Source organism: Arachis ipaensis, chromosome B3 (assembly GCF_059453495.1).
Source record: "Arachis ipaensis isolate K30076 ecotype BB chromosome B3, ASM5945349v1, whole genome shotgun sequence".
NCBI lineage: Eukaryota > Viridiplantae > Streptophyta > Magnoliopsida > Fabales > Fabaceae > Arachis > Arachis ipaensis.
Genome location: NC_142438.1, coordinates 108,739,034 through 108,765,359, shown reverse-complemented (window position 1 = coordinate 108,765,359; position 26,326 = coordinate 108,739,034). Strand labels below are relative to the sequence as shown.

The window sequence follows — 26,326 nt, the reverse complement described above, 5'->3', positions numbered from 1 at the left end:
AGAAAGATTCAATCTTTAAACTCTAGAATCATATCTTTTTAGTTTCTTGTTAGTCAAGTAATCAACTTTAGTTTTCAAAATCAAAACTTTTTAAATTTTCTTTTCAAATCTTTTTCAAATTAAAATTTCAATTATATCTTTTTCAAATTCAATTTCAAAATCTTTTCTAACTTCTTATCCTTTTAAAAAAAATTGATTTTCAATTCTTATCTTTTTGTTTCAATCATATCTTTTTAAATTTCAATCAAATCTTTTTCAAAAACAAATTTCAAAACTTTTTCAATCAATCTTATCTTTTTGTTTCAATCATATCTTTTTCAAAACTACCTAACTAATCCTCTCTCTCTTATTTTCGAAAATTCCCTCTCTCCTTTTTCAAAATTCCTTTTTAATTAACTAATTGTTTTAATTTTAATTTAATTTCAACTTTAGTTTTTAAAATCTAACTTTCAATTTTAATTTTTATTTTAATTAAATTTCGAAATTCTCTCTCTCATCTCCTTCTATTTATTTATTCATCTACTAACACTTCTCTTCCATCCAAAAATTCGAACACCACCTCCCTCTCTGTGTTCGAGTTTTCCCTCTTCTCTTCTTTACATTACATTCTTTTCTTCTTCTACTCACACGAAGGAATCTCTATACTGTGACATAGAGGATTCCATATTTTCTTTGTTATTCCCTTCTTTGTCATATGAGCAGGAGCAAGGACAAGAACATTCTTGTTGAAGCAGATCCTGAACCTGAAAGGACTCTGAAAAGGAAATTAAGAGAAGTTAAAATACAACAATCTAGAGACAACCTTACAGGAATTTTCGAACAAGAAGAGGAGATGGCAGCCGAAAATAATAATAATGCAAGGAGGATGCTCGGTGACTTTACTGCACCTAATTCCAATTTACATGGAAGAAGCATCTCCATTCCTGCCATTGGAGCAAACAATTTTGAGATGAAACCTCAATTAGTTTCTCTGATGCAACAGAACTGCAAGTTTCATGGACTTCCATCTGAAGATCCTTTTCAGTTCTTAACTGAGTTCTTGCAGATCTGTGACACTGTTAAGACCAATGGGGTTGACCCCGAGGTCCACAGGCTTATGCTTTTCCCGTTTGCTGTAAGAGACAGAGCTAGAGTGTGGTTGAACTCTCAACCCAAAGATAGCCTGAACTCTTGGGATAAGCTGGTCACGGCTTTCTTAGCCAAGTTCTTTCCTCCTCAAAAGTTGAGTAAGCTTAGAGTGGATGTTCAAACCTTCAGACAGAAAGAAGGTGAATCCCTCTATGAAGCTTGGGAGAGATATAAGCAACTGACCAAAAAGTGTCCTTTTGACATGCTTTCAGAATGGACCATCCCGGATATATTCCATGATGGTCTGTCTGAATTAGCTAAGATGTCATTGGATACTTCTGCAGGTGGATCCATTCACCTAAAGAAAACACCTGCAGAAGCTCAAGAACTCATTGACATGGTTGCTAATAACCAGTTCATGTACACTTCTGAGAGGAATCCTGTGAGTAATGGGACGCCTCAGAAGAAGGGAGTTCTTGAAATTGATACTCTGAATGTCATATTGGCTCAGAATAAAATATTGACTCAGCAAGTCAATATGATTTCTTAGAGTCTGAATGGAATACAAGCTGCATCCAACAGTACTCAAGAGACATCTTCTGAGGAAGAAGCTTATGATCCTGAGAACCCTGTAATAGCAGAGGTGAATTACATGGGTGAACCCTATGGAAACATCTATAATTTCTCATGGAGAAATCACCTGAATCTCTCATGGAAGGATCAACAAAGGCCTCAAAATGGCTTTAATAATGGTGGAAGAAAAGGTTTAACAATAGTAAACCTTTTCCATCATCCACTCAGCAACAGACAGAGAATTCTGAGCAGAATCCATCTAGCTTAGCAAATTTAGTCTCTGATCTATCTAAGGCCACTCTGAGTTTCATGAATGAAACAAGGTCCTCCATTAGAAATTTGGAAGCACAAGTGGGCCAGCTGAGTAAAAGGATCACTGAAACCCCTCATAGTATTCTCCCAAGCAATACAGAAGAAAACCCAAAAAGAGAGTGCAAGGCCATTGAATTGATCATCATGGCCGAACCTACAAGGGAGGAGGAGGACGAGAATCCCAGTGAGGAAGACCTCCTGGGATGTCCAGAGATCAATAAGGAGTTTCCCTCTGAGGAACCAAAGGATTCTGAGGCTCATCTGGAGACCATAGAGATTCCATTAAACCTCCTTATGCCATTCATGAGCTCTGATGAATATTCTTCTTCTGAAGAGAATGAAGATGTTACTGAAGAGCAAGTTGCCAAGTACCTTGGTGCAATCATGAAGCTGAATGCCAAATTATTTGGTAATGAGACTTGGGACGATGAACCTCCCTTGCTCACCAATGAACTGAGTGATCTGGATCAACTGAAATTGCCTCAGAAGAAACAAGATCCTGGAAAGTTCTTAATACCTTGCACCATAGGAACCATGACCTTTGAGAAGGCTCTGTGTGACCTTGGGTCAGGGATAAACCTCATGCCCCTCTCTGTAATGGAGAAACTGGGAATCTTTAAGGTGCAAGCTGCCAGAATCTCATTAGAGATGGCAGACAACTCAAGAAAATAGGCTTATGGTCAGGTAGAGGACGTGTTAGTAAAGGTTGAAGGCCTTTACATCCCTGCTGATTTCATAATCCTGGATACTGGGAAGGATGAGGATGAATCCATCATTCTTGGAAGACCCTTCCTAGCCATAGCAAGAGCTGTGATTGATGTGGACAGAGGAGAATCGATCCTTCAATAGAATGAGGACTCCCTTGTGTTGAAAACTGAAGGTTCTCCTTCTGTAACCATGGAGAGGAAGCATGAAAAGCTTCTCTCACTACAGAGTCAAACAAAGCCCCCACAATCAAACTCTAAGTTTGGTGTTGGGAGGCCTCAGCCAAACTCTAAGTTTGGTGTTGAACTCCCATATCTAAACTCTAAGTTTGGTGTTGGGAGTCTATAAAATTGACCTGATCACTTGTGTGGCTCCATGAGAGCCCACTGCCAAGCTATTGACATTAAAAAAGCGCTTATTAGGAGGCAATCCAATGTTATTTAATTATTTTTATTTTATTTTCTCTTTGTTATTTCATGTTTTATTAGGTTGATGATCATGTGGAGTCACAAAAACTACTGAAAAATAAAAAACAGAATGAAAAACAGCATTGGAAATAGAACACCCTGGAGGAAGGGCTTACTGGCGTTTAAACGCCAGTAAGGAGCATCTGGCTGGCGTTCAACGCCAGAACAGAGCATGGAGCTGGTGCTGAACGCCAGAAACAAGCATGAAGCTGGCGTTCAACGCCAGAAATATGCTGCATATGGGCGTTGAACGCCCAGAACATGCATCACTTCGGCGTCTAAACGCCAGAAATGCATGCAAAGGCATTTTACATGCCTAATTGGTGCAGAAATGTAAATCCTTGACACCTCAGGATCTGTGGACCCCACAGGTTCACCTCAGGATCTGTGGACCCACTGGATCCCCACATACCTCTACTCACCTTCCCTCCTCCTAATCCTATATCACCCTCTCTCTCTCTCTCTCCATTCACAGTCATCCCTTCTGTTTTTCATTCACCACTCACATCCATACACCCCACCTACCTTCAAAATTCAAAATCTCTTTCCCACCCATATAGCCGAATACACACATCCCTCCATCTCCTCCATATCTTCTTCTTCTTCTACTATTCTTTCTTCTTTTGCTCGAGGGCGAGCAACATTCTAAGTTTGGTGTGGTAAAAGCATAGCTTTTTTTATTTTTCCATAACCATTGATGGCACCTAAGGCCAGAGAAACCTCTAGAAAGAGGAAAGGGAAGACAAAAGCTTCCACCTCCGAGTCATAGGAGATGGAGAGATTCATCTCAAGGGTCTATAGCTCAGTGGTAGAACATTTGACTGCAAATCAAGAGATCCCTGAGATACCTCAGGGGATACATTTCCTCCACACAATTATTGGGAGCAACTAAGGATAGGAGCATCAAGAGCACTCCATCATCCTCCATGAAATTAGAGAAGATCAAAGAGCTATGAGGGAGGAGCAACAAAGACAAGGAAGAGACATAGAAGAGCTCAAGGACATCATTGGTTCCTCAAGAAGAAAATGCCACCATCACTAAGGTGGACTCATTCCTTGTTCTTAAATTTACTGTTTTTCGATTTTTGAGCTTTATGTTTATTTATGTTTGAGTCTTATTACATGATCATTAGTATTTAAGTATCTATGCCTTAAAGTTATGAATGTCCTATGAATCCATCACCTCTCTTGAATGAAAAGTGTTTTAATTACAAAAGAACAAGAAGTACATGGTTTCAAATTCATCTTTGAAACTAGTTTAATTATTTTGATGTGGTGACAATACTTTTTTTTTCTGAATGAATGCTTGAACAGTGCATATGTCTTTTGAAGTTGTTGTTTATGAATGTTAAATATGTTGGCTCTTGAAAGAATGATGAACAGGAGAAATGTATTTGATAATCTGAAAAATCATAAAATTGATTCTTGAAGCAAGAAAAAGCAGTGAATACAGAAAGCTTGCAAAAAAAAAGAGAAAAATGGCGAAAAAAAATAATAATAGAAAGAAAAAGAAAAAGCAAGCAGAAAAAGCCAAAAGCTCTTAAAACCAAAAGGCAAGAGCAAAAAGCCAATAACCCTTAAAACCAAAAGGTAAGGGTAAATAAAAAGGATCCCAAGGCTTTGAGCATCAGTGGATAGGAGGGCCTAAAGGAATAAAATCCTGGCCTAAGCGGCTAAACCAAGCTGTCCCTAACCATGTGCTTGTGGCGTGAAGGTGTCAAGTGAAAACTTGAGACTGAGCGGTTAAAGTCAAGGTCCAAAGCAAAAGAAGAGTGTGCTTAAGAACCCTGGACACCTCTAATTGGGGACTTTAGCAAAGCTGAGTCACAATCTGAAAAGGTTCACCCAATTATGTATCTGTGGCATTTATCTATCCGGTGGTAATACTGGAAAACAAAGTGCTTAGGGCCACGGCCAAGACTCATAAAGTAGCTGTGTTCAAGAATCAACATACTGAACTAGGAGAATCAATAACACTATCTGAACTCTGAGTTCCTATAGATGCCAATCATTCTGAACTTCAATGGATAAAGTGAGATGCCAAAACTATTCAAGAGGCAAAAAGCTACAAGTCCCGCTCATCTAATTGGAGCTATGTTTCATTGATATTTTGGAATTTATAGTATATTCTCTTCTTTTTATCCTATTTGATTTTCAGTTGCTTGGGGACAAGCAACAATTTAAGTTTGGTGTTGTGATGAGCGGATAATTTATACGCTTTTTGGCATTGTTTTTAGTATGTTTTCAGTATGATTTAGTTAGTTTTTAGTATATTTTTATTAGTTTTTAATTAAAAATCACATTTCTGGACTTTACTATGAGTTTGTTTATTTTTTGTGATTTCAGGTATTTTCTGGCTGAAATTGAGGGACCTGAGCAAAAATCAGATTCAGAGGTTGAAGAAGGACTGCAGATGCTGTTGGATTCTGACCTCCCTGCATTCAAAGTGGATTTTATGTAGCTACAGAACTCCAAATGGTGCGCGTCCAATTGCGTTAGAAAGTAGACATCCAGGGCTTTCCAGAAATATATAATAGTTCATACTTTGAATAAGGATTGATGACGTAAACTGGCGTTCAACGCCAATTTCATGCTGCATTTTGGAGTCAAACGCCAGAAACAAGTTGCAAAGTGGAGTTCAACGCCAGAAACATGTTACAAACTGGCGTTCAACTCCAAGAATGACCTCTCCACGTGTAAAATTTAAGCTCAGTCCAAGCACACACCAAGTGGGCCCCGGAAGTGGATTTCTACATCATTTACTCAATTTTGTAAACCCTAGTAACTAGTTTAGTATAAATAGGACTTTTTACTATTGTATTAGACATCTTGGGACGTTTAGTTCTTAGATCATGGGGGCTGGCCATTTGGCCATGCCTGAACCTTTCACTTATGTATTTTTCAACGGTAGAGTTTCTACACACCATAGATTAAGGTGTGGAGCTCTGCTGTTCCTCAAAGATTAATGCAAAGTACTATTGTTTTTCTATTCAATTCAACTTATTCCGCTTCTAAGATATTCATTCACACTTCAATATGATGGATGTGATGATCGTGACAGTCATCATCATTCTCAACTTATGAACGCGTGCCTGACAACCACTTCCGTTCTACCTTAGATTGAATGGATATCTCTTGGATATCTAATACAGGGGACCGAGTCCGAGTTATTAGCGTCTTCGTGGTATAAGTTAGAACCCATGGATGGCCATTCCTGAGATCCGGAAAGTCTAAACCTTGTCTATGGTATTCTGAGTAGGATATGGGAAGGGATGGCTGTGACGAGCTTCAAACTCGTGAGTGCTAGGTGTAGTGACAGACGCAAAAGGATAGTAAATCCTATTCCAGTATGATCGAGAACCGACAGATGATTAGCCATGCAGTGACAGCGCGTTGGACCATTTTCACAGGAGGATGGGATGTAGCCATTGACAACAGTGATGCCCTACATAAAGCTTTCCATGGAAAGGAGTAGGATTGATTGGATGAAGACAGCAGGAAAGCAGAGATCAGAGGAACGAAAGCATCTCTATACGCTTATCTGAAATTCTCACCAATGAATTACATAAGTACCACTATCCTATTTTATATTTTATTTATTTTCATCCACTATAATTTCTTAATACAATTTAATCCGCCTGACTGAGATTTACAAGGTGACCATAGCTTGCTTCAAGCCGACAATCTCCGTGGGATCGACCCTTACTCACGTAAGGTTTATTACTTGGACGACCTAGTGCACTTGCTGGTTAGTTGTACGAAGTTGTGAAACAGATATAAGATCATGAACGTGCGTATTGAATTTTTAGCGCCGTTACCAAGGAATGGAATGATCACGATTTCGCACACCAAAAGCACAGAATTTTGTAAAGAGTAAGTGAAAGAGCAAAACCGTCGGCTTAAAATTTCTTCTCAGTAAGAAGAAATAACTTCGTTGCAAGTATAGTTCCAAACCGACAAGTAATTCTCAATCAAAGTTTAATTTTATTTGTCACAGGTCCAACCCAATAAAAATAACCGAGAGTATTAGTCCCGGGTCGTTCTCCCTAGGAATCATAATCGAGTGCTCAATTATTGGTTATGTGTTTCAAGGGGTTGGTTGATAAAAGGGCAAGAAAATAAATGACAAAAAAAAATCAAACAACTAAAGAAAGCAAGTAATAAAGAGAGACATAAATGGCAAGGATTGAGAATATAGGCTTTCTATCCTAGTCATTAATTATCATACAATCATTAATAAGAGCTAATCCTATTAAGTCATCTTCTACATCGGAAGAATGTACCATATTATCTTCAACATAGGAAGAAAGTCAAATAGGACTAGTTAATCTCAATTCAAAAGTCCTAATCAACTCACTAATTGAATTAGCAAGAGATTAGAGTCAATAGAAACAATATTAACTAACAAACCTAGATCACCAACATAAGTTGGGTATTAATGACTCAAGATTTCCTAATTTCTCTTTCCAAGCCAAGAATGCTCAAAAAGCTACTCTAACATCCAACCAAGTATTTTGTCAAACAATTGAAAGGTATAAAAGAAAAGCATAGTAAAATAGAAGAATAATAAATTCTACAACTACACAATGCAAGAAAATAACAACAAGATATCAAGCAAACATCAAAGAAACATAAAAAGACATCAATTGCATTAAAGGAAATTAAAATAAACAAAAGTGTTCATAAACTAAAAAGAGGCACAAAAGAGAAATTAACAAGAGGAACTATGAAAATTAAAGTAAATCAATAAGGAAAAGTAAAGGAGACTAAATCAAAACAAGTAATTAAACCTAAATCTAAGATGAAAATAAACTAAGAACCCTAATTTTAGAGAAAAGATGGAGCTTCTCTCTCTAGAAAACTACCTAAAGCATCATCCTAAGCTAATCTAATTGCTCCCCCTTTGTCCAATCTTGAATTCTGCATCAAATAGCCTCAGAAATCAGTTGGATTTGGGTCTGGAAAGCTCAGAAATTTCCCCCAGCGTATTGCCTTTAATGAGGTCACGCGACCAGCGTTACGCGTACGCGTGGTCGACGCGTGCGCATTGCCTGCAAATTCCCTCTTCACACGTGCGCGTGGGTGACGCGTACGCGTGGCCATGAATGTCCTTCTCATGTGTACGCGTGGATGATATGTGCGCGTTGTAAGATCCGGTTAATTAACGGCTAATTAACCCATAAATGAGAATTTATTCTAGAAAGCCAAAAATGTTATTTTTATGGCTTAATATGATAGAGGAAATTGAGACGAGAATTTCGGTACCAATTTTATAGAAATCGGACCAAGATTGGACCGAACGGGCCAAACCGGGCCAATCGGACCCAAAGTGGGCCCTTGGCCCAACTAAACTAAACCAAAACCCTAGTTTTCAGCACTCTCTCTCCTCATTTGAGACACTAAACACGCTGAAATGGAGGCCATGGAGGGGAGAACACTCTCTCAAGTTCTCTCCCTTGGTTGATCTTCAAACCACCATAACTTTTGATCTAGAGCTCCGATTGCCGCACCGTTTGCGGCCACGCGTTCACCGCGGAGAGCTCTACAAAACCCATACAATTAATCTTGAGATAAGCCACGTTTTACTGTTCGAAATTCCAGCCCTTGATTTCGAGTTTCATGAGCAAAAATGTTGAGATTTTGGGTTCTTTGATGTTATAGGACCCAACTCTCTTGAAGAAGAAGGTTAATCTTGTCTCTTTGGACCTTGGGTGTGGTAAGATTCTCAACCCTAGTATAATTTGTTGTTCTATGATGTTTGGGTATTGAGATGTTGTGTATGGGTATGATGATTGTGGCTTAGGTTGTGTATATGTGAATATTGGAGCTTGATTGGTGATTTTGGAAAGCTTGGAAGAGGGTTTTGTGTGATAAAATCTGTTCTTGGAGGTGTTGAGACCTTGAGAGCTTGAGGAAAAGTGGTTTGGAAGTGCTCCGGTTGAGCTTGGGAAATCGGCTAAGGTATGGTTTTAGTTTCCCGTATCTAATATGTAATGTGGTAGGAAATACTTAGGCTAGAGGCCCTAAGATAGGCATTGAATTGTTGGTGTTGTTGAATGGTTGAAATATATGATGTGTTCATATATGTGATTATGAATATTGATGCCTTGATTGTGTGAAATATGAGAAATGCATGTTGTGATATATGCTTGATGGATGATTGAGGTTGAATTGATGGGTGGTACCATGTTGATGGTGAGTATGATGTTGATTATGTATAATGATGGTTAATTGGAAATGGTATTATTGGAAATTGGGATGAGGAAGGATGTATGACATGATATTGTGTTTGTCCTTTAGCCATTTGATTGAGAAGTGTTAAAATGGTTGGATGTGGTTTTGGAAACCTTGGTAAAGTGTCAATGTGTGAGTTGAGGATGGCTTGTTGTTGATTTTGGTACATTTTGAATGATTTCAAAGAGAAGGATTGAAATTGGCATGTTTGATTGATTTTGAAAAGAGTTGAAAGTGGCTTGTTTTGAAAATGGCACCTTGTGGTTTTGTATGAAAACATGGTTTTTGGGCATACTTTGACGGGACATAACTTGGACTACGGATCTCTGATTTCTGCCAAATCTGTTTAGAAATGAAATTGGATCCAGGATGTCCATGCCGTTCGAAGAACGAGTGAAAAACGATTTAAAATGAGGAAGTTATGTCCGTCGGAAGATTGGGGTTTGAATCTGTAAATTCTGCAGCTTTTAACTTAGAAAATTTTTAGCAGAATGACCCCTCGCGCATAGGCGCACTTGGTGCGTACGCGCCGTTCTTCGAGAAAGCGCCATCCACGCGTGCGCGTGGAGTGCGCGTGGAGTGCGCGTACGCGTGGACCTGTTTTCATCCCAAAGTTGATTTTTGAGTTTTAAAAGCCAAATTTCATACTTCTAAGCCTCCGATCTCACCACTTATGTCTTAAATCATTATGATATGCCTAGCATGAGAAAAAGGGCTAGTGAATGTGGTAACTTGCGAGTGAAGCAAGGGAAAAATGAATGATCATTGAGGATCAAAGATGATTATGTGAGATGCGGATAATGGCGGTGGAAGTGCTTGTTGTGCCATGGGCCGAAGGGCCGTAATTGTTAATGAATTGGCTGGTTATGGATTTAACCGTGAGCTGGATGGCTAGATTATTGCCGTGTTACGGCGGAGCCATGTTTATGGCCAAGTATAAATGCATATATGATGTTGATTGAATTGTGAAGGTTTGCACTTCCACCATTGGAGATGAGGGTTTCCCTGGGTAGTAGCAATGGCTAGCCACCATGTGCTCCAGGTTGAGACTCGAAGCTCTTTTGACCCTATGTCGTAAGTGTGGCCGGGCACTGTGAAAGGCCCGGATGAGCTCGCCCCCATAAATATTCACCAGTGATGGTGATGGATAAATATTCACCAGTGAGGGTGATGGATATGGATCATGATTATGATCAAGTTTATGATGAGTATAACTCGAGTTGGGGATGCACGACAGAGGGACAGTCCAATGGCTAGCTACCAGGACTTGTCGGGTTGGCTCTATAACCGACAGATGATATCATCAGCCACTAGGGACAGGCATGCATCATAAGCATACTACATGAATTGTTTGAGATTGCCTATTTGACTGCATATTACTTGCTAATTGCCTAAATGCCTTATTTGTTCCTATTTGTAAATCTCTTGTCTGATATAACTGTGTTTGCTATATTATACTCCTGCTGGTTGTTGGGAGGTCTGAAGGAAGTAGAAAGGGAAGTATTAGTTAGACTGAAGGATCTTTAGTTAGTTGCCGCTTACGATTTAGCTTGTTTATAAGCTTTGATATTTCCTGGAGGAAGTTCTAGGATTGCCTTCGGCTTTCCTCTATTATTATGTATTATATATGTGGAAGCTGTTACCGTACTGGGGACCTCTGGTTCTCACCCATGCGGATTTTGTGGTTTTCAGATGCAGGACGCGAGGCTTCTCGTTGAGGCATGCTGGAGACTTCTGGATTAGCGAAGATCCTTTGTTCTTGGGACTCTGTTTTGGGTTATATATCTTGTTTAGATACTTTTATCTCCATTAAATAATACAAACTGTGACGACTCCTTCTAGAGGGGATTTTTGGAGAATAGGTTTTCTGTATTTATGTCCCTTTGGGTTTTCCTTGGGGTTTTCCTTATTTTATTATATGTATATATTGCTATGCTCGAACCGGTTACCTTCGCAGCCGGATTTTGAGTCTTGATATTCCTGTTTTTGATACTCTTTATATATATGATCTCGCGTTAGCTTATCCCGGTTCGTTACGTTGTCGATCGGAGTGTTGCCCGTTCGAGTTACGGTTTTTGTTTACCCCCTTTTTCTACAAAGGCTCCTAGTTATAATCAATTATTCATACTACTATACGTACTAAATTTTTGTTTTAGAGGTCGTAATACCTTGCCATCTCTGAATTATGACTTAAGCATAAGACTTTGTATGGTAGGGTGTTACATTATGGTATCAGAGCAGTTCGTTCCTATAGAGCCTGAGGGATGGACTGACTATGCTTCTGTGCATTCTCTGTGTGTGTGTTATGTGCTGTTAGTATATCTACTTGATATAATTGGCATAAACGTTCATGAGCATACATTTGGGACTTTGAAACACTAGACTTCCGATATTGAGACTGATCAACTTAATATCGATTGTTTGGTGTGTAGAGGAACCAGATGGCGTCTCGTGGACGCGGTAGAGGCCGTGGGAGAGGTCGTACTAATGCTCGTGCGCCGGAGACTAACCCTAATGACCCGTTGAACTTTATGACTGCGTTGGAGAATATGGCTGCTGCTATGCAAGCCACTGCTGAGGCTCTTGGTCAACAGATGAACAACCATGGTAATGACGGAGGTGGAGTTCAGGGCCCGATGACACTGGCGAACTTTTTGAAGGTTAATCCACCTAAGTTCAAGGGAACTACTAGCCCGACTGAAGCCGATACGTGGTTTCAGGCTATGGAATGAGCACTGCAAGCGCAGGTGGTACCTGAAGGGCAGCGTGTGGAGTTCGCTACCTATTTGCTCACTGGTGGAGCGTCGCATTGGTGGCAAGGAATCCGACGCCTCTTACAGCAGGGTGATGATTATATCATCTGGGATGTCTTCCAAGAGGAGTTCTATAAGAAGTACTTTCCGACTTCTGCTAGGACGGCCAAGGAGCTTGAATTATTGTAGCTGAAGCAGGGTACTATGTCCGTATCTGAGTATACTGACAAGTTTGAGGAGCTGTTCAGATTCTCTCGTATGTGTCAAGGGACTCCGGTGGAATATGAGGAATGGAAGTGTGTTAAGTACGAAGGAGGACTCCGGAGTGATATTTTCGGTTCGGTGGGGTCAATGGAGATTAGGACTTTCTCCGAGTTGGTGAACAAGTGTAGGGTTGCTGAAGAGTGTGTGAAGAGGGCAGCCACTGAGAAAGGGAGTCACAAAGGATCATTTTCACAAAATCGAGGGAAGAGCTTTGCACCTAGAGGTCCGCCCTTCAAGAGGGGAGGTTCTTTTAGGAGGCCCAACAACAACAACTCCCAATGGAAAAGGTTTGGGAAGCAGCCTCAGAATGATCAAGCTTGTACTAGGTGTGGAAGTCACCATCCGGGAGCACCATGCAAAGCCGGATGGGGTTTGTGCTACAATTGTGGAAAGGCGGGGCATAAAGCCGCAAGTTATCCAGAGAAGCAAAAGCAAGGTGCTGGGAAAGCACAACAGACTGGTCGGGTGTTCACCACCTCAGCTGTGGGTGCAGAGGGATCCGAGACACTCATTCGAGGTAACTGTGAAATGGCTGGTCAAACTTTAAATGCTTTATTTAATTCGGGAGCATCGCATTCATTTATTGCATTTGAGAAAGCCCATGAGTTAGGATTGAAGATCGTAACCTTAGGTTATGACCTAAAGGTACATAATGCTACCCATGAAGCCATGGTAACTAGGCTAGGATGCCCGAAAGTTTCGTTCAGGTTCAAGCAGCGTGATTTTGTCCATAATTTAATCTGCTTACCGATGATCGGTCTTGATCTTATCTTGGGATTGGACTGGTTATCTGAGAACCATGTCCTGCTTGATTGTTCTACAAAGTCGGTGTACTTTATGCCGGAAGATACAGAAGGGCCGGTCGTGGTGAATAATTATTACTTGAATTCGATGATGGTGAACTGTTCTGGAATCGAATGTCAGGGTATCCTGTTGTTAACCGCTGGTGTTTCGGGTGATGATCAAAAGTTGGATCAGATTCCGGTAGTGTGTGAGTTTCCGGAAGTGTTTCCCGATGATATTGAGGAATTTCCACCTAACCGAGAGGTCGAGTTTGCTATTGAGTTGGTGCCTGGGGCGGGACCAATCTCAAGTGCTCCTTATAGAATGTCACCATTAGAGATGGCCGAGCTAAAGTCTCAGTTAGAGGAATTGTTGGGTAAGAACTTTATCCGACCAAGTGTTTCCCCGTGGGGTGCTCCAGTGTTACTGGTAAAGAAGAAAGATGGAAGTATGCGACTCTGTGTGGATTACAGGCAGCTGAACAAGGTCACCATAAAGAATAAGTACCCATTGCCGAGGATTGATGATCTCATGGATCAGTTACAAGGAGCTGGGGTTTTCTCTAAGATTGATTTGCGATCCGGTTATCACCAGATAAGGGTGAGGGGTGAGGATATCCCTAAGACCGCTTTCAGGACTCGTTATGGTCATTACGAGTACACTGTAATGTCCTTTGGGTTGACGAACGCTCCTGCAGTATTCATGGATTACATGAATAGAGTATTCCGTCCGTTTTTGGATAAATTCATTGTTGTCTTCATTGACGACATACTGATTTACTCCAAGACTGAAGAAGAGCATGCGGAACACCTGAGGACCGTGTTGCAGATTCTAAAGGAGAAGAAACTCTATGCGAAACTGTCTAAGTGTGAGTTTTGGAAGGATAAGGTGAAGTTTTTGGGTCACGTGGTGAGTAAGAAGGGAATAGCCGTAGATCCAACTAAGGTAGAAGCTGTGATGGATTGGAAGCAACCAACCACAGTAACCGAGATAAGGAGTTTTCTGGGTTTAGCTGGCTATTACCGAAGGTTCATCAAAGGCTTTTCGCAATTAGCTTTGCCGTTGACAAAGTTAACTCGCAAAGACACTCTGTTTGTTTGGACTCCTGAGTGTGAGGAGAGCTTTCAGGCATTGAAGAAAAAGTTGACCACTGCACCTGTGTTAGTGTTACCTGAGCCGAACGAGTCTTTTGAGGTGTACTGTGATGCATCGTTGAAGGGTCTAGGGTGCGTGCTGATGCAGCATCATAATGTGGTGGCGTAGGCCTCACGACAGTTGAGACCTCATGAAGTTAGTTACCCTACGCACGATTTGGAACTCGCTGCGGTTGTGTTTGCCTTGAGGTGTGGAGGCATTATCTCTATGGGGTTAAGTTCCAAGTTTTCTCTGATCATAAGAGCTTGAAGTATCTCTTTGATCAGAAAGAGCTTAATATGAGGCAGAGAAGGTGGATGGAATTGTTGAAGGACTACGACTTTGAGTTAAATTACCATCCTGGAAAGGCGAATATAGTGGCGGATGCGTTAAGTCGAAAGTCGTTATATGCGTCTTGGATGATGCTTCAAGAGGAGAAGTTGCTCAAGGGATTCGAGAGTCTAAAAATTGGTGCTCGAGAAGTATCTGGAACCTTGTGTTTGAGCCGATTAGAAATCTCGAGCGACTTTAAGTCCGAACTCCTAAAGGCTCATGAAAATGATGAAGCATTATGGAAGGTGTTACCGGCTATCGAGCAAGGAAAACAGTGGAGAGTGTCGGAAGAAAAAGATGGGTTATGGAGATTCAAGGGTAGGATCATTGTGCCGGATGTTGGTACTTTGAGACAAGATATCTTAAGGGAGGCACACAAAAGTGGATTCTCCATTCACCCGGGAAGTACTAAGATGTACCATGATTTAAAGGCGATGTTTTGGTGGCCGGGTATGAAGAATGATGTGGCGGAATATGTTTCAAAGTGCTTAACTTGTCAAAAGGTAAAGATTGAACATCAAAGACCTTCCGGGATGTTGCAACCCTTAGAGGTTCCGCAATGGAAGTGGGAAAGTATTGCAATGGACTTTGTGTCGGGATTGCCAAGGACTAGGACTGGTTTTGATGCTATCTGGGTGATCTGGACCGACTGACGAAGTCAGCTCACTTTTTACCCGTTCGGATGACTTACACCCTTGAGGAGCTAGCTCGGTTATACATAAAGGAGATTGTGAGACTCCATGGTGTACCTGCTACTATAATCTCTGATAGAGATCCTCGTTTCACTTCGAGGTTCTGGGGTGCATTTCAGAAAGCTTTTGGAACTCGATTAAGCTTAAGTACAGCGTACCATCCTCAAACAGATGGTCAATCCGAGAGGACGATCCAAACACTAGAGGATATGTTGAGAGCTTGTGTTTTGGACCAACCAGCGAGTTGGGATCGGTATATGCCGTTAGTAGAGTTTGCATACAATAATAGTTACCATGCGAGCATCGGAATGGTTCCGTATGAGGCTTTGTATGGGAGAAAATGTCAATCTCCACTATGTTGGTATGAAGCTGGAGAGAAAGGCTTGTTGGGGCCAGAAATGATAGCTGAAACCACTGAACAAGTCAAGAAAATCCGAGACAGGATGCTTACGGCGCAAAGTCGCCAAAAGAGTTACGCCGATCAGAGGCGGAAGCCCTTGGAATTTGAGGAAGGAGATCATGTTTTCCTAAAAGTTACTCCGACCACAGGAGTAGGTAGAGCGATTAAAGAAAAGAAGTTGAATCCTCGATACATTGGTCCATTTCAGACCTTGGAGAGGATTGGGCCGGTGGCGTATCGGGTGGCTTTACCACCCCATCTTTCAAACCTGCACGACGTATTTCACGTGTCGCAGCTTCAAAAGTACACTCCTGATGCTAGCCATGTGTTAGAAACTGAATCAGTTCAGTTAAGAGAAGATTTGACGCTTCCAGTGGCTCCAGTCAGAATTGATGATACTAGTATCAAACGGTTGCGTGGAAAAGAGATTTCATTAGTCAAAGTGGCTTGGAGTCGAGGCGGTGTTGAGGAACACACTTGGAAACTTGAGTCGGAGATGCGAACGGATTATCCGCACTTATTCTCAGGTAATTGAATTTGAATTTGAATTTTGTGGGCAAAATTCCCAATTAGGTGGGTAGAATGTAAGATCCGGTTAATTAACGGCTAATTAACCCATAAATGAGAATTTATTCTAGAAAGCCAAAAATGTTATTTTTATGGCTTAATATGATAGAGGAAATTGAGACGAGAATTTCGGTACCAATTTTATAGAAATCGGACCAAGATTGGACCGAACGGGCCAAACCGGGCCAATCGGACCCAAAGTGGGCCCTTGGCCCAACTAAACTAAACCAAAACCCTAGTTTTCAGCACTCTCTCTCCTCATTTGAGACACTAAACACGCTGAAATGGAGGCCATGGAGGGGAGAACACTCTCTCAAGTTCTCTCCCTTGGTTGATCTTCAAACCACCATAACTTTTGATCTAGAGCTCCGATTGCCGCACCGTTTGCGGCCACGCGTTCACCGCGGAGAGCTCTACAAAACCCATACAATTAATCTTGAGATAAGCCACGTTTTACTGTTCGAAATTCCAGCCCTTGATTTCGAGTTTCATGAGCAAAAATGTTGAGATTTTGGGTTCTTTGATGTTATAGGACCCAACTCTCTTGAAGAAGAAGGTTAATCTTGTCTCTTTGGACCTTGGGTGTGGTAAGATTCTCAACCCTAGTATAATTTGTTGTTCTATGATGTTTGGGTATTGAGATGTTGTGTATGGGTATGATGATTGTGGCTTAGGTTGTGTATATGTGAATATTGGAGCTTGATTGGTGATTTTGGAAAGCTTGGAAGAGGGTTTTGTGTGATAAAATCTGTTCTTGGAGGTGTTGAGACCTTGAGAGCTTGAGGAAAAGTGGTTTGGAAGTGCTCCGGTTGAGCTTGGGAAATCGGCTAAGGTATGGTTTTAGTTTCCCGTATCTAATATGTAATGTGGTAGGAAATACTTAGGCTAGAGGCCCTAAGATAGGCATTGAATTGTTGGTGTTGTTGAATGGTTGAAATATATGATGTGTTCATATATGTGATTATGAATATTGATGCCTTGATTGTGTGAAATATGAGAAATGCATGTTGTGATATATGCTTGATGGATGATTGAGGTTGAATTGATGGGTGGTACCATGTTGATGGTGAGTATGATGTTGATTATGTATAATGATGGTTAATTGGAAATGGTATTATTGGAAATTGGGATGAGGAAGGATGTATGACATGATATTGTGTTTGTCCTTTAGCCATTTGATTGAGAAGTGTTAAAATGGTTGGATGTGGTTTTGGAAACCTTGGTAAAGTGTCAATGTGTGAGTTGAGGATGGCTTGTTGTTGATTTTGGTACATTTTGAATGATTTCAAAGAGAAGGATTGAAATTGGCATGTTTGATTGATTTTGAAAAGAGTTGAAAGTGGCTTGTTTTGAAAATGGCACCTTGTGGTTTTGTATGAAAACATGGTTTTTGGGCATACTTTGACGGGACATAACTTGGACTACGGATCTCTGATTTCTGCCAAATCTGTTTAGAAATGAAATTGGATCCAGGATGTCCATGCCGTTCGAAGAACGAGTGAAAAATGATTTAAAATGAGGAAGTTATGTCCGTCGGAAGATTGGGGTTTGAATCTGTAAATTCTGCAGCTTTTAACTTAGAAAATTTTTAGCAGAATGACCCCTCGCGCATAGGCGCACTTGGTGCGTACGCGCCGTTCTTCGAGAAAGCGCCATCCACGCGTGCGCGTGGAGTGCGCGTGGAGTGCGCGTACGCGTGGACCTGTTTTCATCCCAAAGTTGATTTTTGAGTTTTAAAAGCCAAATTTCATACTTCTAAGCCTCCGATCTCACCACTTATGTCTTAAATCATTATGATATGCCTAGCATGAGAAAAAGGGCTAGTGAATGTGGTAACTTGCGAGTGAAGCAAGGGAAAAATGAATGATCATTGAGGATCAAAGATGATTATGTGAGATGCGGATAATGGCGGTGGAAGTGCTTGTTGTGCCATGGGCCGAAGGGCCGTAATTGTTAATGAATTGGCTGGTTATGGATTTAACCGTGAGCTGGATGGCTAGATTATTGCCGTGTTACGGCGGAGCCATGTTTATGGCCAAGTATAAATGCATATATGATGTTGATTGAATTGTGAAGGTTTGCACTTCCACCATTGGAGATGAGGGTTTCCCTGGGTAGTAGCAATGGCTAGCCACCATGTGCTCCAGGTTGAGACTCGAAGCTCTTTTGACCCTATGTCGTAAGTGTGGCCGGGCACTGTGAAAGGCCCGGATGAGCTCGCCCCCATAAATATTCACCAGTGATGGTGATGGATAAATATTCACCAGTGAGGGTGATGGATATGGATCATGATTATGATCAAGTTTATGATGAGTATAACTCGAGTTGGGGATGCACGACAGAGGGACAGTCCAATGGCTAGCTACCAGGACTTGTCGGGTTGGCTCTATAACCGACAGATGATATCATCAGCCACTAGGGACAGGCATGCATCATAAGCATACTACATGAATTGTTTGAGATTGCCTATTTGACTGCATATTACTTGCTAATTGCCTAAATGCCTTATTTGTTCCTATTTGTAAATCTCTTGTCTGATATAACTGTGTTTGCTATATTATACTCCTGCTGGTTGTTGGGAGGTCTGAAGGAAGTAGAAAGGGAAGTATTAGTTAGACTGAAGGATCTTTAGTTAGTTGCCGCTTACGATTTAGCTTGTTTATAAGCTTTGATATTTCCTGGAGGAAGTTCTAGGATTGCCTTCGGCTTTCCTCTATTATTATGTATTATATATGTGGAAGCTGTTACCGTACTGGGGACCTCTGGTTCTCACCCATGCGGATTTTGTGGTTTTCAGATGCAGGACGCGAGGCTTCTCGTTGAGGCATGCTGGAGACTTCTGGATTAGCGAAGATCCTTTGTTCTTGGGACTCTGTTTTGGGTTATATATCTTGTTTAGATACTTTTATCTCCATTAAATAATACAAACTGTGACGACTCCTTCTAGAGGGGATTTTTGGAGAATAGGTTTTCTGTATTTATGTCCCTTTGGGTTTTCCTTGGGGTTTTCCTTATTTTATTATATGTATATATTGCTATGCTCGAACCGGTTACCTTCGCAGCCGGATTTTGAGTCTTGATATTCCTGTTTTTGATACTCTTTATATATATGATCTCGCGTTAGCTTATCCCGGTTCGTTACGTTGTCGATCGGAGTGTTGCCCGTTCGAGTTACGGTTTTTGTTTACCCCCTTTTTCTACAAAGGCTCCTAGTTATAATCAATTATTCATACTACTATACGTACTAAATTTTTGTTTTAGAGGTCGTAATACCTTGCCATCTCTGAATTATGACTTAAGCATAAGACTTTGTATGGTAGGGTGTTACACGCGTGGCCTTGAATTCTCCAAATGCTCATTTCTTCATGAATTCTCCACTTTGCATGCTTTTCTCTTCACTTCTTTCATCCAATACTTGCCTTATGAATCTGAAATCACTCAACAAACATATCAAGGCATCAAATGGAATTAAAGTGAAATAGATTTAGCTATTTAAGGCCTAAAAAGCATATTTTCACTTTTAAGCACAAATTTAGGGAGAATTACAAAAGCATGCTATTTCATTGAATAAATATGATATCAGTTGATAAAATCCCCTAAATTAAGCACAAGATAAACCACAAAATTGGGGTTTATCAGTAAGCAACCTCCCCAATATCTTTTGTGTGCTACATGTTATCCAGGATGCAAGTAACTTTATTTTGTCTCCATTTTAAGTTATTATGTTGCTCCCTACATGGTTTTGCTTGTAATAAATTGTCGAATTTAACTCGTATATTACTCTCCCATTTCATAATTGTGATAAACTGTTATTAGTTGCTTTGATACATAGCCCATTTTTTTTAGTTTTTTTAGTTGTATGAATTTATTATCTGTTTATTCATTTGTTTATGCAATTTCATTAAATTAGATATTGATAAAAGTTGGATTTGAAAGCCACGAGGTAGTTGTAACACCCTTACTATCAGAATGTCACACTTCCGGGTGCGCCACTTTTATAGCAGGGGTATTATGATGAATCTCATATATTAAAGAATAAGGTATGAGCCTTTACGCGTAAATCTATTGATGGTTTTACTAAAAACTTAAAAAATTTTCAACAAGAACAAATAACATATTTTCACATACTTAGTGTTAATAATACTTTATAATAACACATACAAAACCAATTACAAAACCCACCCCTCTGAATAAAACTCTAACTAACAAGGCGAGGGAAAAATAAATTCTAACAACTCCACTCGTAAACATATTCTTCTATGTTCCTGTAGCTCCGCACTAAACCTTCGCACCTATAGTTGAAAGGGGTAGAAATAAGAGGTAAGAATTGGGGAGTTCTTAGTAGGGTCGGGGTGTGTAGTTATGCTCATTTTATTACCATAGCCAATAGCAACGAGCAGTAGAATATATTTAGACTTAACAAATAAAGGATATAGAAATTAAACAATCATAACGCACACCCACAATCACAGGAAACACACTCATAAACAAATATGCGCAAACAAATATGATGCATGTCTGTCCTATGGCTAATGAGCTCATTTGTCGGTTATATAGCCAAACCCGACATGTCCGGTAGCTAATCCGGACACTATCTCTCTATTGTACATTAACATCATTAGAGGAAATATATGTCTTATCACTATTAGAGGGAATATGTGCCCTGTCACCATTAGAGGGACTATGTGCCATGTCACTGATGCAAAAAGAATTATGCCAATTTGAAATTAAATAAATTTCCGTTGTAAGTATAATCTGAACCGGCAATGAATCATCTCAATCAAATTTAATTCAAAAGGATAGTCACAATCGAAACACAATTAACCAAGAGTATTTAGACTCCCGGGTCGTTCTCCCTAGGAACTAGTGACTACAAGTGCATACAACTTTGGTTGTGAGAATCAAAGGGTTTTTAATTATTGAAAGCAAAAAAAATAAATAGAGAAATTAAAGGACAAGACAAAATTGCAATTAATAAAGTAATGAAAGAACAAAAGAACTATGTATGTAACATAAACAAGTAAGACTCAAAATTGATGGAAAAGTGGTTTAAAACATAAATGAAACCTTGGCTTGGGATGAGTTATGGAATCCCTTCCTTGCCATAACCACAACTATGATAATTATGATGGATTAATCTCACTAAGTCAACCCTCATATCAAAGAGTACGTTAAATAAGCATAAGTGTTCTTAACCCACAAATCCTAGCTCGCTTACTAATTACCTTAGCAACAAATTAGCGTTAGTGGGAACAAGAACAATTAACAACCCAAGAATTATCACTAAATGTTAGACATTATGGCTCTAGTAATCCATACACTCATTTCCCCCAAGCTAAGGGGTGGAAATTACCCCATAATCAAAATTGGCATTTCATCAAACACATAGAGGGATAAACATAAAACATGGTGAAATTGGGAAAATAGTGAAAGCTATGAACCATAAATGATAACAAGCAACCAAAGCAACTCAACAAGCATAAAATAAGCATCAAACATCAAATTCAACAACTAGAATTTCAAAATTGTAAACTATGCATATATTGACAAGAGAAATGGAAATAGGTGAAAGTGTAGAGCAAGCAATATAATTAAAAGAGAAATTAAAGGAATACTTACAATGCAATTGCTAGAATTCAAAATTAAACTTGAAGTATAAAATGCTACAAACCTTAATTAAAACTCTAAGAGAGAATTGCCTACTCTACACTACTCCTACTCCTACTATGTAAAACTATGAAAAAATAAAGTCTAAGTCCTAATGCCTTCATATGAGATGTTGCCCCCTTCATATAGTTCTTGATTTCAACCTCAAGCCTTCATAAATGGGCCAAAAAGAGCCCTAAAATGCGAGTGCACGTGCATTTTTAATGAAGGCATGTGCTAGGACCTGTGCGGACGCACAGATGTGTGCGTCCGCACACTTCGCTGAATTTTCACTTGTGTGTACACACAAAGGGTTGTGCGCACGCACACTTTGCGATGCTCTGGATTCGCTCTGCTTGGGTTCTTGTGCGTACGCATGGGTGGTTGTGCGTACACACGCATGCTGATTTTCTTCTTGTGCGTATGCACGCATTGTTGTGTGCACGCACGCATGACTGAGCTCTCCTCCTTTGTTTTCTTTATGCTTTCTCCCTTTTGCATGCTCCTCTTCCATTCCCACCACGCCATTCCTACCTTATTCATCTGAAATCACTCACAAATAACTTCCAGGTATCGAATGGAAGGTAAATGGAATAAAATTAGTCAAAATAAGTATAAAAGAGCATGTTTTCACATTTATGTCCAAATTAGGGAGATAACACAAAAGTATGCTATTTGAGTGCTTAAGTGTGAGTTTATGTGATGAAATCCATCCAATTATAACTAAAATATATCATCGAATATGGATTCATCAGTCACCATTGGAGAGAATAGGTGCCCTGTCACCCTTACAACCAGAGAGAAAACACAGACATACTCATCATCAATCATCCTCATTTATCATATTCATTCAATTTCATGATTCAAACTTAGCTTTCATCATTCTTCTTCCTCATCTCTTTCTCAGAGCAAGTGGACAGCACTACTGCCTCTTACCCGGGATCATATATCTCATTCATTTATAAATAGTCATTGCCATAATCATGTCTCATTCATTCTCATATTCCTCAAGCTAACTTCAAAACCGTTTTAGATGCACCACTATTTCGTGGTATATTTTGTACTTAATTGAGCAGATTTTATCCACTAAACTCACACTTATTTATATAATTCGCATGTTTTACATTTTCCTTCCTAATTCTGTGCTATGATTGAAAACATGCTTCTTTGGCCTTAAATTACTAATTATTAATCCTCTCTTATTAACATTCGATGTCTTGATATGTGTGTTAAGTGATTTCAGGGTTTATAGGGCAGGAATGGCTTAGAGGATGGAAAGGAAGCATGCAAAAGTGGAAGGAATACAAGAATTTGAAGGAATTGCTGAGCTGTCAAGTCTGACCTCTTCGTACTAAATCGATCATAACTTGAGCTACAGAGGTCCAAATGAGGCGGTTCTAGTTGCGTTGGAAAGCTAACATCCGAAGCTTTGAACTGATATATAATTTGCCATAGTTGCCATGCTGTTAGGTGATGCGCATGCGTGACCTTGCAAAAGTTCAATCGACGCATACTGATACATGCGAAATTGTTACTCTGAGGTTGTAAAATTTGTTGTTCGTTCTCTCCCTGGTAATGGCGCCAAAAATTGGTGCACAATACCATGGTCTAGATATAACTTCACAACTTCGCACAACTAACCAGCAAGTGCACTGGGTCGTCCAAGTAATAAAACCTTACGTGAGTAAGGGTCGATCCCACGGAGATTGTTGGTATGAAGCAAGCTATGGTCACCTTGTAAATCTCAATCAGGCGGATATCAAATGGTTATGGAGTTTTCGAATAATAATAATAATAAATAAACAGAAAATAAAGATAGAAATACTTATGTAATTCATTGGTGAGAATTTCAGATAAGCGTATAAAGATGCTTTCGTTCCTCTGAACCTCTGCTTTCCTGCTGTCTTCATCCAACCAGTCCTACTCCTTTCCATGGCAAGCTTTCTGTAAGGGCATCACCATTCTCAACGGCTACATCCCATCCTCTCTGTGAAAATGGTCCAAATGCTCTGTCACGGCATGGCTAATCATCTGGAGGTTCTCGATCATACTGGAATAGGATTTACTATCCTTTTGTGTCTGTCACTACGCCTAGCACTCGCGAGTTTGAAGTTCGTCACAGCCATCCCTTCCCAGATCCTACTCGGAATACCACAGACAAGGTTTAGACTTTCCGGATCTCAGGAATGGCCATCCATGGGTTCTAACTTATACCACGAAGATTCTGATTAAGAGATTCAAGAGATGTTCATTCAATCTAAGGTAGAACAGAAGTGGTTGTCAGGCACGCGTTCGGAAGGGAATGATGATGATTGTCACGTTCATCACATTCATATTGAAGTGCGAATGAATATCTTAGAAGCAGAATAAGTTGAATTGAATAGAAAAACAGTAGTACTTTGCATTAGTTCATAAGGAACAGCAGAGCTCCACACCTTAATCTATGGAGTGTAGAAACTCTACCATTGTAAATACATAAGTAAAAGGTTCAGGCATGGCCGAATGGCCAGCCCCCATGATCTAAGAACTAGATGTCCCAAGATGTCTAATACAATAGTAAAAAGTCCTATTTATACTAAACTAGTTACTAGGGTTTACAGAAGTAAGTAATTGATGCATAAATCCACTTCCGGGGCCCACTTGGTGTGTGCTTGGGCTGAGCTTGAAGTTTACACGTGCAGAGGCTTCTTTTGGAGTTGAACGCCAAGTTTTAACATGTTTTTGGCGTTCAACTCTGGTTCGTGACGTGTTTCTGGCGTTTAACTCCAGACTGCAGCATAGAACTGGCGTTCAACGCCCTTTTGCGTCGTCTAAACTCGGGCAAAGTATGGACTATTATATATTGATGGAAAGCCCTAGATGTCTACTTTCCAACGCCGTTGAGAGCGCGCCATTTGGAGTTTTGTAGCTCCAGAAAATCCACTTTGAGTGCAGGGAGGTCAGAATCCAACAGCATCAGCAGTCATTCTTCAACCTCTGAATCTGATTTTTTCTCAAGTCCCTCAATTTCAGCCAGAAAATACCTGAAATCACAGAAAAACACACAAACTCATAGTAAAGTCCAGAAATGTGAATTTTAATTAAAAACTAATAAAAATATAATGAAAACTAATTAAATCATACTAAAAACATACTAAAAACAATGCCAAAAAGCGTATAAATTATCCGCTCATCACAACACCAAACTTAAATTGTTGCTTGTCCTCAAGCAACTGAAAATCAAATAAGATAAAAAGAAGAGAATATACTATAAATTCCAAAATATCATTGAAACATAGCCCCAATCAAATGAGCGGGACTTGTAGCTTTTTGCCTCTTGAATAGTTTTGGCATCTCACTTTATCCATTGAGGTTCAGAATGATTGGCATCTATAGGAACTCAGAGTTCAGATAGTGTTATTGATTCTCCTAGTTCAGTATGTTGATTCTTGAACACAGCTACTTTATGAGTCTTGGCCGTGGCCCTAAGCACTTTGTTTTCCAGTATTACCACCGGATACATAAATGCCACAGACACATAACTGGGTGAACCTTTTCAGATTGTGACTCAGCTTTGCTAAAGTCCCCAATTAGAGGTTTCCAGGGTTCTTAAGCACACTCTTTTTTTGCTTTGGACCTTGACTTTAACCGCCCAGTCTCAAGTTTTCACTTGACACCTTCACGCCACAAGCACATGGTTGGGGACAGCTTGGTTTAGCCGCTTAGGCCAGGATTTTATTCCTTTAGGACCTCCTATCCACTGATGCTCAAAGCCTTGGATCCTTTTTATTTACCCTTGCCTTTTGGTTTGAAGGGTTATTGGCTTTTTGCTCTTGCCTTTTGGTTTTAAGAGCTTTATGCTTTTTCTGCTTGCTTTTTCTTTTTCTAATTTTTTTTTTGCCATTTTTTTCTGCAAGCTTTGTATTCACTGCTTTTTCTTGCTTCAAGAATCATTTTTATGATTTTTTAGATTATCAAATAACATGTCTCCTTGTCATCATTCTTTCAAGAGCCAACATATTTAACATTCATAAATAACAACTTCAAAAGACATATGCACTGTTCAAGCATTCATTCAGAAAACAAAAAGTATTGTCACCACATCAATATAATTAAACTAAGTTCAAGGATAAATTCGAAACTCATGTACTTCTTGTTCTTTTGAATTAAAAACATTTTTCATTTAAGAGAGGTGATGGATTCATAGGACATTCATAACTTTAAGACAAAGTTACTAAATACTAATGATCATGTAATAAGACACTAACATAGATAAGCACTTAACATAAAGAAAATGAAAGAAAATTTGAGAACAAGGAATGAGTCCACCTTAGTGATAGTGGCGTTTTCTTCTTGAGGAACCAATGATGTCCTTGAGCTCTTCTATGTCTCTTCCTTGTCTTTGTTGCTCCTCCC

The 26,326-nt window shown here is 39.8% G+C and overlaps 1 non-coding gene across 1 annotated transcript; it reads right to left on the bottom strand.

Moving 5' to 3' along the window:
* Nucleotides 1-1,228: 1,228 nt before the first annotated feature.
* Nucleotides 1,229-1,336, bottom strand: LOC148571993 (small nucleolar RNA R71). Its single transcript, XR_015908206.1, has one exon. It is a non-coding gene; the product is annotated as a small nucleolar RNA R71 (small nucleolar RNA).
* Nucleotides 1,337-26,326: the final 24,990 nt, after the last annotated feature.